Source organism: Ranitomeya imitator, chromosome 6 (genome assembly GCF_032444005.1).
Source record: "Ranitomeya imitator isolate aRanImi1 chromosome 6, aRanImi1.pri, whole genome shotgun sequence".
Taxonomy (NCBI): domain Eukaryota; kingdom Metazoa; phylum Chordata; class Amphibia; order Anura; family Dendrobatidae; genus Ranitomeya; species Ranitomeya imitator.
Genome location: NC_091287.1, coordinates 41,632,657 through 41,647,296, shown reverse-complemented (window position 1 = coordinate 41,647,296; position 14,640 = coordinate 41,632,657).

Genomic DNA, 14,640 nt, shown 5'->3' with positions numbered 1-14,640 from the left:
TATCTATCGTCTATTATCTGTCTATCTATCTATCATCTATCTATTATCTATCTATTATCTATCTATTTATCTATCTATCAATCTATCTATTATCTATCTATCATCTATTATCTATCATCTATCTATTATCTATCTTTCTATTATCTATCATCTATCATCTAGCTATCTTTCTATTATCTATCAATCTATCTATCTATCTATCATCTAGCTATTATCTATCTATCTATCATCTATTATCTATCATCTATCTATCTTTCTATTATCTATCTATCTATCTATCTATCTATCTATCTATCTATCATCTATCTATCTATCTATCTTTCTATTATCTATCATCTATCTTTCTATATCTATCTGGCAATCATAAGAACTAGCGCAAAAGACTGTAGAAGAATGTGAACATTAATCCTGACATAATCTTTTTATACATCAAAATGTTTAACATTTGGGTCAATGGTTTGTAAAACTGGTAGGAATGGATTCAATCTGTTGTCAATTTTGTCTTTAGTTTTTATCACGTTTCGGACTGTAGAGTTTATTTTTGCAATATGCCTATTGAATAATGAAAGCTGACACATTTTGGCATCAGCATTTCCCATAGAAATGGATATCATTATCAACCATAATTAGTTATTTTCACAGAAACATGCTACAAAATAATGCTGATAATGCTAGTCCATAACTGTCTTTAGATCAGCTGATAATAATAAAAAAAAAACTACAAAAATATTGTAGCACACTAAGCCCCTTGCACACTGCAGTGCTGTGGTCAGTATTTCGCATTGACATTATTAGCCAGAACTAGGGATGGAACTTACAAATACAAACTAAGTGCAATACAAAGATTTGTATTTCTTCAATGTTTCTGAATCATTCCTGATTGTTTATTGGCAAACACTTTTGCAAAACACTAACTGAAGAAAAGTTGAATCTATTTGTAGCAGTAACTTTTTATTTTTATTTTAGGGGGATGGTGAGGTGAAGAAATGGGTTTGTATTTGTGTGGGAGGGAATCCAAAAAGAATCAGCATTGGTCCTGTACACATTAGCATTCCTATACGAGTCTTTCACTGTATGCATTTTGTGGTGGGCTCCATTATTCTAGATTTTTTTTTTATGTGGGGCCTTGCTTTAATATATCCATAATATTTTTTTTGCTTTGTTTTACCATTAATCTAATTTTTTTTTTTTTACCTTCATGCACCATCATTCAGAAACAGATTTGTCCACATAAGCTTATAGCAGGAACAATCTCTAGCCTTTGGTGTTTTTTTTTATTATCAGTTGTGGAATCAGTTTTGGGTTATTTGAAAAATACAAACAAAAATAAATAAGAGCAAAGATAAAAAAAAAAAAGAAATAAAATCAAGTTTCAATCCACTATTGGCATTCATGAACCTGGAGCAAAAAAAATGTTTGACAGGCCCATGCTTCAAGAAAAAATGATATAAAAAATATTTATTATTTCTAGAACTCTACCTACCAAGCTGAAAAGTACCACACAGTGTGTAATATTTATTAATACAGTCTGTCTTAAATGTTATCCCAGGGGAGCAAAGATATTTCAGTTATCTATTATCTCCAGCTCATCATATTGCTAATTACCAAGCAGCACCACTTTAAACTGCTTCTTGCACATATTACAACCTCCAGCCATTTTATGTAAGTTATTTAAAAGTACATTATGATAGTAATTATGAATGACTCTGAAATAAAAATATTAAATAGCATTATCTAAAGTGAGTTTGATTTTTTTTTTTAATTCTAGATGTAATGCATTTTGGGGTAGGCAGGCTCTTTAAATTTTTTTTGTATGGGACAAAACTTTATAATAGCCATAACACCTACATTTATTTTCATTTTTTCTAGTATTCATCTTTTTTTTTCCTTGAAACTTTAATTACACAAATAACATTATAAAATGATGGCAATTATCTGAAAAAAATAAATAAATTATATATATATATATATATATATATATATATATATATATATATAATCCTAAAAATTGTCTATCTAAGGTCTATTGTTATTTCGAAGCCAATGAGTCTGCCAGTTGCCTGATATCCAAAATGATTCAGGATATTAATTTTCCCATTCAAGGCTGTTGTTACAAAAATCTATATTTTGCAAAATAATTAAAAAAACATAAGTGGAAAAGCTGAACATGTTTTTTTTTAACCTGAACTGACCAGCAGCAAAAACTGTAAAATAATATATTATATATAAAATACAATTAACAACAATTTTTAAAAAATTAATTCTTGAAATGTTGCAATCAGAAGCATATTCTGTGAATGTTTTTTAATACCTCAAATACTGGACAAACATATGCAGGAATTCAGAGTTTCACAAATGGTTAATTTGGAGTACAAAATCATATGTTCATTACAAATAAATAAATAAAATTACTAATACTGATGCACCAGCCAAGGTATTTTGCTAAAGGTGACAGTGTGTTGGGCCCTCTCCATGCCTGGACATTGGGGAAAAGATTGGGATCCACCAAACGGAATCTCCCTCTGAAAGATCAGGAGCGAGCATTCTCCCCAGATAATGGCCAGATTCCGTCTGAATGATCAGAGGCTGCCCCATTGTTCCACAATCTGAGAGGAAGGCCACTGACGTAGCGGGGAACAATGCCCCCTCTGAACCAGTGTGTGTGATTGACAGCAGGGGGTCGCCTGACCCCGGGGAATAGCACTGATTAGTGTGACTGCAGCAGGACATCAACCGGGATTACACAACTGCTGCCCCCCTAATCCCAGCTCTGCTATAAAATAAATACATAGATAATATGAAATACAATCCTGGCAGATTGAGCTCTTATATAGTCCGAGCATTGCTAATAATGGGGTAAATTGGGATTATGTCATACTTTACTACACACTGTAGATTTTTAATCAAGGCCTGTGTAATGCACCACCGATGGCATGACAGGCAGGACAAGTATATACAGCACACAAGTATATACAGCACACAAATATATACAGTACACAAATATATACAGTACACACATATATACACCACACAAGTATATACAGCACACAAGTATATACAGCACACAAGTATAAACAGCACACAAATATATACAGCACACAAATGTATACAGTACACACATATATACAGCACACAAGTATATACAGCACACAAGTATATACAGCACACAAGTATATACAGCACACAAGTATATACAGCACACAAATATATACAGTACACAAATATATACAGTACACACATATATACACCACACAAGTATATACAGCACACAAGTATATACAGCACACAAGTATATACAGCACACAAGTATATACAGCACACAAATATATACAGTACACAAATATATACAGTACACACATATATACACCACACAAGTATATACAGCACACAAGTATATACAGCACACAAGTATATACAGCACACAAGTATATACAGCACACAAATATATACAGTACACACATATATACACCACACAAGTATATACAGCACACAAGTATATACAGCACACAAGTATATACAGTACACAAATATATACAGTACACAAATATATACAGTACACACATATATACACCACACAAGTATATACAGCACACAAGTATATACAGCACACAAGTATATACAGCACACAAATATATACAGTACACAAATATATACAGTACACACATATATACACCACACAAGTATATACAGCACACAAGTATATACAGCACACAAGTATATACAGCACACAAATATATACAGTACACACATATATACACCACACAAGTATATACAGCACACAAGTATATACAGCACACAAGTATATACAGCACACAAATATATACAGTACACAAATATATACAGTACACACATATATACACCACACAAGTATATACAGCACACAAGTATATACAGCACACAAGTATATACAGCACACAAATATATACAGTACACACATATATACACCACACAAGTATATACAGCACACAAGTATATACAGCACACAAGTATATACAGCACACAAATATATACAGTACACAAATATATACAGCACACAACACAAGTATATACAGCACACAAGTATATACAGCACACAAGTATATACAGCACACAAGTATATACAGCACACAAATATATACAGTACACAAATATATACAGCACACAAGTATATACAGCACACAAGTATATACAGCACACAAGTATATACAGCACACAAATATATACAGTACACAAATATATACAGCACACAACACAAGTATATACAGCACACAAGTATATACAGCACACAAGTGCATACATCACACACACACACGCACGCGCACGCACGCACGCACACACACACACACACATATAATGGAACAGCACACACACACACACACACACACACGGCGATGTTTCGGCTCACATGAGCCTTTCTCAAGCCTAGGTATCTATATATAAAAAATGAGGCGGCACATCAAAGCAGAGAGGTAGAAAAATATTAGAAATATAATTGTCTATGATAGCGACTATGAGGGCCTGCTTGAGAAAAGGCATATGGAGCAAACGTCCCCATTGTGGGCCAATACATTTCTAATTTTTTTTTCTAAATACATTTTTCCTTTTGTGTGCTGTCTCCATTTTTTATGTATATATTCGGGGGAGTGGTTCTTACCTGGGAGGCTCTGCACCCCTATTTATTGGTGGTTCTGCACCTTTACTTGAATTTTCTTTTCATAGTTTTTTCTTTCTATCTATCATCTATCTATCTATCTATCTATCTATCTATCTATCTATCTATCTATCTATCTATCTATCTATCTATCTATCTATCTATCTATCTATGTATCTATCTATCTATCTTATCTATCTATCTATCTATCTATCTATCTATCTATCTATCTATCTATCTATCTATCTATCTATCTATCACTTATCTATCCCACACCATAATCGCTAATAAAGTCCACTTTTTTTTCATAATTTATTGGAGTGCTGCCTCCTTTTTTCTTGTTTATACAAATGGATATTTGTTTTGGAGGGCCCTGCACCCTGAATTTTTCTATACAGTGCTGTTCCATTTCTTTCCTTCTATCTATCTATCTATCTATCTATCTATCTATCTATCTATCTATCTATCTATCTATCTATCTATCTATCTATCTATCTATCTACTCTATCTATCTATCTATCTTCTTATTTACTTCCATCCACCTTTTTTATCTTTCTTTCTTTCTTTCTTTCTTTCTTTCTTTCTCCGATTGCTGAAATGAATAACACAAAGGTCCAACCTTGGGATGTGTGTAATGACCGCACAATCCTACAGGACGTGTATAAAGCTGCATTCTTATATCAGGTGTGACTCCAGTGCTGGCTGTGACACAGAACATCACCCTGGCAGCCCATCCTCTGACCCGAAACCAGACAGCTCCTGCCCCACTCTGTGCCCCTGACACAATCCTCTCCCTGTCACAGCCTTGAAGACTGATCTGGAGGAAGAAGAACATGGGGCAACAAGACAGAACACCGACAATAGAAAGGAATAAGCTTCTGGATCAATGAGAATCTGGGATTAAATCTCAGCAGCAGCGATTACCAAGGAAATCCAGCAACTAAAGACCATATGAGAAATCAACTCTCAGTTCTCTGTTCTATTTCTTTCTTTAATCAGGTGGTTTTATCCTTTAGATAAAATGTAGCAGCAGTAAAGTGATTAATAATCATATACTGCTCCTATGTGATGATGTTACCCATATGCAATATATATTAATTGGAGTGATATAGCAAACAGATATTGACCAATGCACTAATAATATAATACAATATTAATTATAATAGATCTACAATATATTCTAGGGCAATATATACATAGTACACAATGCAGCATGCATAGATAAAAGTCCTACTGAAACATGTACTGCTACAATATAACAATACAATTGTAAACCAACATACATTATCCAATATAACAATATTACACACTGCAATACACATTGATACAATATTACTATGCTACATAACATAATTACAATATGATACAATGTAACAATAGTGCACAATGCATCATAAGCTAATATCATATAACAATGAGTGACAAGATAATAAATACAGGTAAGATGTAACAATAGCATGCAATGAAAAACTACTTAATTACTAAATTACTTAATGCACCACATAGTGACACAGTGCTTCAATGTATTACATTGCAACAAATACTGGTAGACAAAAAATATGATACAATGCAACACATTTTAATTGCTCATTCTGCAATGTAAACATAATACACAATGCAAGTTACTGTGCTGATACAGTTAAACAAAACTACAGTAGTGTGAAGGCATAAACATTAGAAATAAATAAGTATACAAAAACTTAAATTAATGTATTATGACACACAGTAATTAACATGTCATAAAAATAAATGGTAGAGATATATGGCAGTGATTTACTATATAAAATGATGCTTAAACAAGGAGTGGAGCATAAATATTTTATATTATAGATGATAGATAGATAATACATAGATATGGGATAGATAGATAGATAGATAGATAGATAGATAGATAGATAGATAGATAGATAAATAATACATAGATATGGGATAGAAAGATATATAGATAGATAGATAGATAGATAGATAATATATATATGATAGATAGATAATACATAGATATGGGATAGATAGATAGATAGATAGATAGATAGATAGATAGATAGATAGATAGATAAATAATACATAGATATGGGATAGAAAGATAGACAGATAGATAGATAGATAGATAGATAAAATATAGATGATAGATAGATAATAGATAGATAATACATAGATATGGGATAGATAGATAGATGATATGATAGATAGATAGATAGATAGATAGATAGATAGATAGATAGATAGATAGATAGATGATAGATAGAAAATAGATAGATATATAGATAGCTGATAGATAGACGATAGCTAGATAACAGATAGATAGATAGATAGATAGATAGATGATAGATAGATAATAGATGATAGATACATAGATAGATAATAGATAGATAGATAATTGATTGAAAGATAGATAATAGATAGATAATAGATAGATAGTAGATACATAATGGATAGATAATAGATAGATAATAGATAGATAGATAATAGATAATAGATAGATAGATAGATAGATAGATAGATATGGGATAGATAGATAGATAGATAGATAGATAGATAGATAGATAGATAATAGATGATAGATAATAGATAGATGATAGATAGTAGATAGATGATATATAGATAGATGATAGATAGATAGATAATAGATAGATATGAGATAGACAGATGATAGATAGATAGATAGATAGATCTATGTAGCAAGATAATCACATAATTGGAGATTTATTATTTTTTGCTTTTTCCCAGTCTTTATTGTAAATTAACAATTTATAATCACATGCTCTTTCCCTGATATGACAATTTCAGATTTGCTCTCTGAGAATCCAGGATAATGATGAAGATGGATGAATCTGATCACTATTGTGATACCCATAATAATAAGTGTATTGTTGTAGATATAGAAGTATGTGGGAATAATAAATGTTAATTGCTGCCTCACACATGAGCCATCCTGTGACATTCTGAGGCTTCTTGCAGTCTCCTCACCTTTCACTCTGTGCAGCTCCAGCCCAGCACTGTCAGGAGCTCTTCTCCCCAGAGGCTGCAAGAATATGTTAATATTTGTCTTTTCTCGTTCCTCAGTCCTCCTTAATTGCTCATTGTTTCATTAGAGGGGAAAAAAAGTGAAATTCTTTATATGCTAATTATTCACAATCATATTAAACCCACGTCTGTTTAGTTTAATTAACTGTGCTCGCTGTAATGCACTGATAGCATCATTTATTTAATGGGAGGAGGAAACAAACATTGTATTTTATTATAATCTATGAAAAATATTTATGCTCCACTCCTTGTTTAAGCATCATTTTATATAGTAAATCACTGCCATATATCTCTACCATTTATTTTTATGACATGTTAATTACTGTGTGTCATAATACATTAATTTAAGTTTTTGTATACTTATTTATTTCTAATGTTTATGCCATAGATACACACATAATAGATAATAGATAGATAGATAGAGAATAGATAGATAGATAATAGATAGATAGATAATAGATAGATAGATAATAGATAGATAGATAGATACATACATAATAGATAATAGATAGATAGATAATAGATAGATAGATAGATAGATAGATAGATAGATAGAGAATAGATAGATAGATAATAGATAGATAGATAGATAGATAGATAGATAATAGATAGAGAATAGATAGATAGATAGAGAATAGATAGATAGATAGATAGATAGATAGATAGATAGATAGATAGAGAATAGATAGATAGATAGATGATAGATACGAGATGATAGATATGATATGATAGATATGAGATGATAGATATGGGATAGATAGATAACACCTCGCTGTATGTGGAGTAGGGGATATATACATAGAAGCACATGGATAGTTCAGTGCATAATTATTTGCAGACGGATATAAAACTCTGGGACTAATAGATCTGAGTTTTAGGAGTCACATTGTCATCCTCGTCCCTGTAGTTCTGTGACAATGCAGAGATCAGTGCGGTACCGCAGCCGTCTGCAGCCATCACCCAGCAGTCTTATTCCTGGTGCACGGACCCCATTATTAGGAGGTGGTCGGGGCTGCGGAGCTTCGGCGTCTGCTGTGACTGTACCGCGTGACACTGCTGCCCTCTGTTGGCAGATGTCGGTACTGCAGCAAGCGTCCATTTAAAGGCACAGAATTTCTTAAGGTAGAACGGAGGAGTTTAGCGGCGCAGAGATCGTTGTTGATTTTCCCTCGGTTTACTGTAGATCCCACAGAAAACTTTTACTAAGGGATAATAGTTTATATTCTGCCATCACACGAAAGAACCCAGATCCCATTAAAGATCAACTAGCCCCAATCTGGCAGAGTATATGCCGCAATATGGCGCCGAGGAGCTAATGTAGCAAATCCGGGGCTTCATTTTGTAACAGTCAAGAAATATATTCAGAATTTCTAAATCTTTTGGAAACGGAATGAAAGGGAAACCAAGGCTTCAATGATGGACACAGGAATAGCAGCCCCTCACTGTGAAAACCCTGAACCTAGAGGGGTCTCTACACTCTAACAACTTCTGTAAATCTTCCAGACAGGTTTATTTTATGCTGTAAATTAAAAATGAGTTTAATAATCTGGAGCAAGAATTATGATGATCATCAATATTATTATTAGTAAGATGAAGTTGTCAGCACACAAGTAAAATAAGCCACAAAACATATATTAACATTAATTTGGCTTCTCCTTCTGACGTCCTGGTGCAAAATGTATCTAATGTCTGATATTATCGAACAAAAACAAGCGAACAAAACACATATACAGCATAACTGTCATCTATATATATTTACTTATATTTTATAATCATGAAGCCTTTTTTCTTTTTTACTAATAAAGAATAAAAAATACAAATATCAATACTAATAATACTACCACAATTCGTACATATAGAATTCAATTCAGTTTTCAAAAATGGTAATAAAAAAAAAAAAAAATAGTTTTCATAATTCATGTAATATTACGAAGAATCTATATATCTATCTCTCATCTATCTAATCTATCTATTATCTATCTATCTATCTATCTATCTATCTATCTATCTATCTATCTATCTATCTATCTATCTATCTATCATATATCTATCATCTATCTATCATCTATCTATCTATCTATCTATCTATCAATCTATCTATTATCTATCTATCTATCTATCTATCTATCTATCTATCTATCTATCTATCTATCTATCTATCTATCATCTATCTATTATCTATCTATCTATCTATCTATCTATCATCTATCTATTATCTATCTATCTATCTATCTATCTATCTATCTATCTATCTATCTATCTATCTATCTATCTATCATCTATCTATTATCTATCTATCTATCTATCTATCTATCTATCTATCTATCTATCATCTATCTATTATCTATCTATCTATCTATCTATCTATCTATCTATCTATCTATCTATCTATCCCATATCTATCTATTATCTATCTATCTATCTATCTATCTATCTATCTATCTCCTATCTATCTATCTATCTATCTATCTATCTATCTATCTATCTATTCCATATCTATCTATCTATCTATCTATCTCTTATCTATCTATCTATCTATCTATCTATCTATCTATCTATCTATCTATCTATCTCCTATCTATCTATTATCTATCCCATATCTATCTATCTATCTATCTATCTATCTATCTATCTATCTATCTATCTATCTCTTATCTATCTATCTATCTATCTATCTATCTATCTATCTATCTATCTATCTCTTATCTATCTATCTATCTATCTATCTATCTATCTATCTCTTATCTATCTATCTATCTATCTATCTATCTATCTATCTATCTATCTATCTATCTATCTTCTATCTATCATTTATCTATTTAGCTATCTCCTATCTATCTATCTATCTATCTATCTATCTATCTATCTATGTATCTATCTATCTATCTATCTATCTATCTATCTATCTATCTATCTATCTATCTATCTATCTCTTATCTATCTATCTATCTATCTATCTATCTATCTATCTATCTATCTATCTATCTATCTATCTATCTATCTATCTATGTTATTAGATTTTTATGCATAATGGATGGATTACAGTGAAGGCCTGTGCAACCAATAATATATACACTGTGTGCAGAATTATTAGGCAAGTTGTATTGTGATCACATGATCCTTTTTATACGTTTTCCTACTCCAAGCTGTTCAGGCTTCAGAGCCAACTACCAATTACCGTAAGTAAATCCTGAGATGTGCATCTCTGTAATGAGGAGGGGTGTTGTCTAATGACATCAAAACCCTATAGAAGGTGTGCTTAATTATTAGGCAACTTCCTTTCCTTTGGCAAAATGGGTCAGAAGAGAGATTTGACGGCTCTGAAAAGTCCAAAATTGTGAGATGTCTTGCAGAGGGATGCAGCAGTCTTGAAATTGCCAAACTTTTGAAGCGTGATCACCGAACAATCAAGCGTTTCATGGCAAATAGCCAACAGGGTCGCAAGAAGCGTGTTGGGCAAGAAATGAATTGAGGAAAATCAAGCGTGAAGCTGCCAAGATGCCATTTGCCACCAGTTTTGCCATATTTCAGAGCTGCAACGTTACTGGAGTAACAAAAAGTACAAGGTGTGCGATACTCAGGGACATGGCCAAGGTAAGGAAGGCTGAAAAACGACCACCTGTGAACAAGAAACATAAGATAAAACATCAAGACTGGGCCAAGAAATATCTTAAGACTGACTTTTCAAAGGTTTTATGAACTGATGAAATGCGAGTGACTCTTGATGGGCCAGATGGACGGGCCGGAGGCCGGATCAGTAAAGGGCGGAGAGCTCCACTCCGACTCAGACCCCAGCAAGGTGGAGGTGGGGGACTGGTATGGGCTGGTATCATCAAAGATGAACTTGTGGGACCTTTTCGGGTTGAGGATGGAGTGAAGCTCAACTCCCAGACCTACTGCCAGTTTCTGGAAGACAACTTCTTCAAGCAGTGGTACAGGAAGAAGTCGGCATCGTTCAAGAAAAACATAATTTTCCTGCAGGACAATGCTCCATCACATGCCTCCAACTACTCCACAGCGTGGCTGGCCAGGAAAGGTCTCAAAGAAGAAAAAATAATGACATGGCCCCCTTGTTCCCCTGATCTGACCCCATAGAGAACCTGTGGTCCCTCATAAAATGTGAGATCTACAGGGAGGGAAAACAGTCCACCTCTCGGAGCAGTGTCTGGGAGGCTGTGGTGGCCGCTGCACGCAATGTTCATCGTAAACAGATCAAGCCACTGACAGAATCTATGGATGGAGGCTGCTGAGTGTCATCATAAAGAAAGGTGGATATATTGGCCACTAATTTATGGGGGTTTTGTTTTTGCATGTGGGAAATGTTTATTTCTAAATTTTGTGCAGTGATATTGGTTTACCTGGTGAAAATAAACAAGTGAGATGGGAATATATTTGGTTTTTATTAAGTTGCCTAATAATTCTGCACAGTAATAGTTCCCTGCACAAACAGATATCCTCCTAAGATAGCCAAATCTAAAAAAAAAACACTCCAACTTCCAAAAATATTAAGCTTTGATATTTATGAGTCTTTTGGGTTCATTGAGAACATAGTTGTTGATCAATAATAAAAATAATCCTCTAAAATACAACGTGCCTAATAATTCTGAACACGGTGTATTGTGCTGTTCTGCTTTTTTGGTTTTATCTATCTATCTATCTATCTATCTATCTATCTATCTATCTATCTATCTATTATCTATCTATCTATCTATCTATCTATCTATCTATCTATCTATCTATCTATCTATCTATTATCTATCTATCTATCTATCTATCTATCTATCTATCTATCTATTATCTATCTATCTATCTATCTATCTATCTATCTATCTATCTATCTATCTATTATCTATCTATCTATCTATCTATCTATCTATCTATCTATCTATCTATCATCTATCTATCTATTATCTTTCTATCTATCTATCTATCTATCTATCTATCTATCTATCTATCTATCTATCTATCTATCTATCTATCTATCTATCATCTATCTAGCTATTATCTATCTATCTATCTATCTATCTATCTATCTATCTATCTATCATCTATCTATCTATTATGTTGATGGTCACTCTGACAATTGTATTTTGTATTATTAGTATTGTTTAATTGCTGATATATAATTTACTCTGGGATAAAATCTTTAGGCAGTAATTTATGGAAGGTCCATGGACTGACAATGTTCATATAGAGACAGGAGGAGGAAAGAGTAATAAAAATGCAGAGAAAATGTTGACATTCCTCTTCCTATCTGACATGGAGAAAGCAATTTATGTCAGGAAAACTCTCTTGTTTTTCCAGAAATTAAATATTTATTTAAAGTGAAGCTATTGTGGAGATTGTGCTGTGGGGCTGGGATAAATAGTGCCTTGTTCAGACCAAGCTGAAGGTGATATTCCCTGTAGGCTCAGCTTAAGGGTTCACTGAGCATGTGATCAAGGCAAGAGGGTTCATCACCCAGTCAGCCCTATACAATGGGTCACAAGTCTGTGCACTCCATAGTGGCCACATGGTCATCAGCCTGGAATAATACCGACTGTAGGAGAAATAACTAAGACATGTGGACATAAAAAGGGCCTGCTGTATGGATCATGGCTATAATTGCCATTTATTAATATACATATACATATATATATATATATATATATATATATATATATATATATATATATACAGTGAATCACTGTTTCATGGTGCTGTTCAATCACAAGCAATAGAAAGGAGGAACATTTCAAAAAAAGCATAAATACAACATGCACTTAGATCAAAACAAGAGAAAACCCTGACAAAAGTACATTTATAATCCACTGGACATCAATCAAGGTCTAATATGTTATACTATTATTATCATATATATATATATATATATATATATATATATATATATATACTGTATATATAAATAAAATAGTGTTATGTTTAAATGCAGATATATAATAATAATGATAATGATAATAATAATATTAATAATATTAATAATAATAATAATAATAATTGTAAAATTGTCAACCAATATGATCTACTTAATATGCAAGACCATTATGTTCATGCAAAAATATTACTCATGACTCATTAGATTGTGAAAATACATATTATAATTAATTGAAAAATGTAAAAAAAAAATGTAAAATATTTTATAGTTATGTAAAATATAAAACTTTTTTTTGTGGTTATTATTACTTTCTCATCTGCTATTTTAAAGCAGTTTTTAGTATAGTTTTTTTTTTTAAGCCAAAACTTGGAGGAGAATCCCCATAGAAAAGTCTAATGTCTCCTGTATACTTCCACTCCATTTACTACCTGTTACTAGCTTAAAAAAGGCTTCTATCAAATCTAGACACGCACACACACTTTTCCAACAAACTTTTAGAAAAAAAACCCACTAACGTGTTATGACACCTTTACTTTTGGGCCCTTTTTTTCTGGATGAAGAGTGGTGCTATGATTTTTTTTCTTTGCGCCTTATTTATTATTTAATTAGCACCTTTTCATGTTTATTTTTGTACTTAGTTTTGTCCGTGTAAAAGAAAAAATGAAACAAAAACCTGTAAATGATGAATCGCGGCCTAAAAGCACAAAAAAAATGACTTGAAGTCTGCAAATAGTGAATTGGAGCATAAAAACTCAAAAATATACCAACATTATGAAAACTCACACACATTTGTATTAATATTTGCCTATTGGGTTTACGCTCCAGTTTTTTTTTTTTTTACCCTTGCAGTGCCTACACGTTACGGTGTGTAGTAAAAATATTCAGCCACCATTTGGGCAACAGTATTTTATTGCTAGAAAAAATACGAAGAAAGAAAAAGCCAAAAATAAAATAGTATGTTTGCAAAATGTACTGTGCGTAAAAACACCCTTAAAATCACAAGAAAAAGGTGTTTATCCAGCAACCACTATATAAAAAAAGAGATGAAAACTTCACATTTATTTCGCATTGCATTAAAACCTAGGAAAGGATAAAATCATGAAAATAGAGG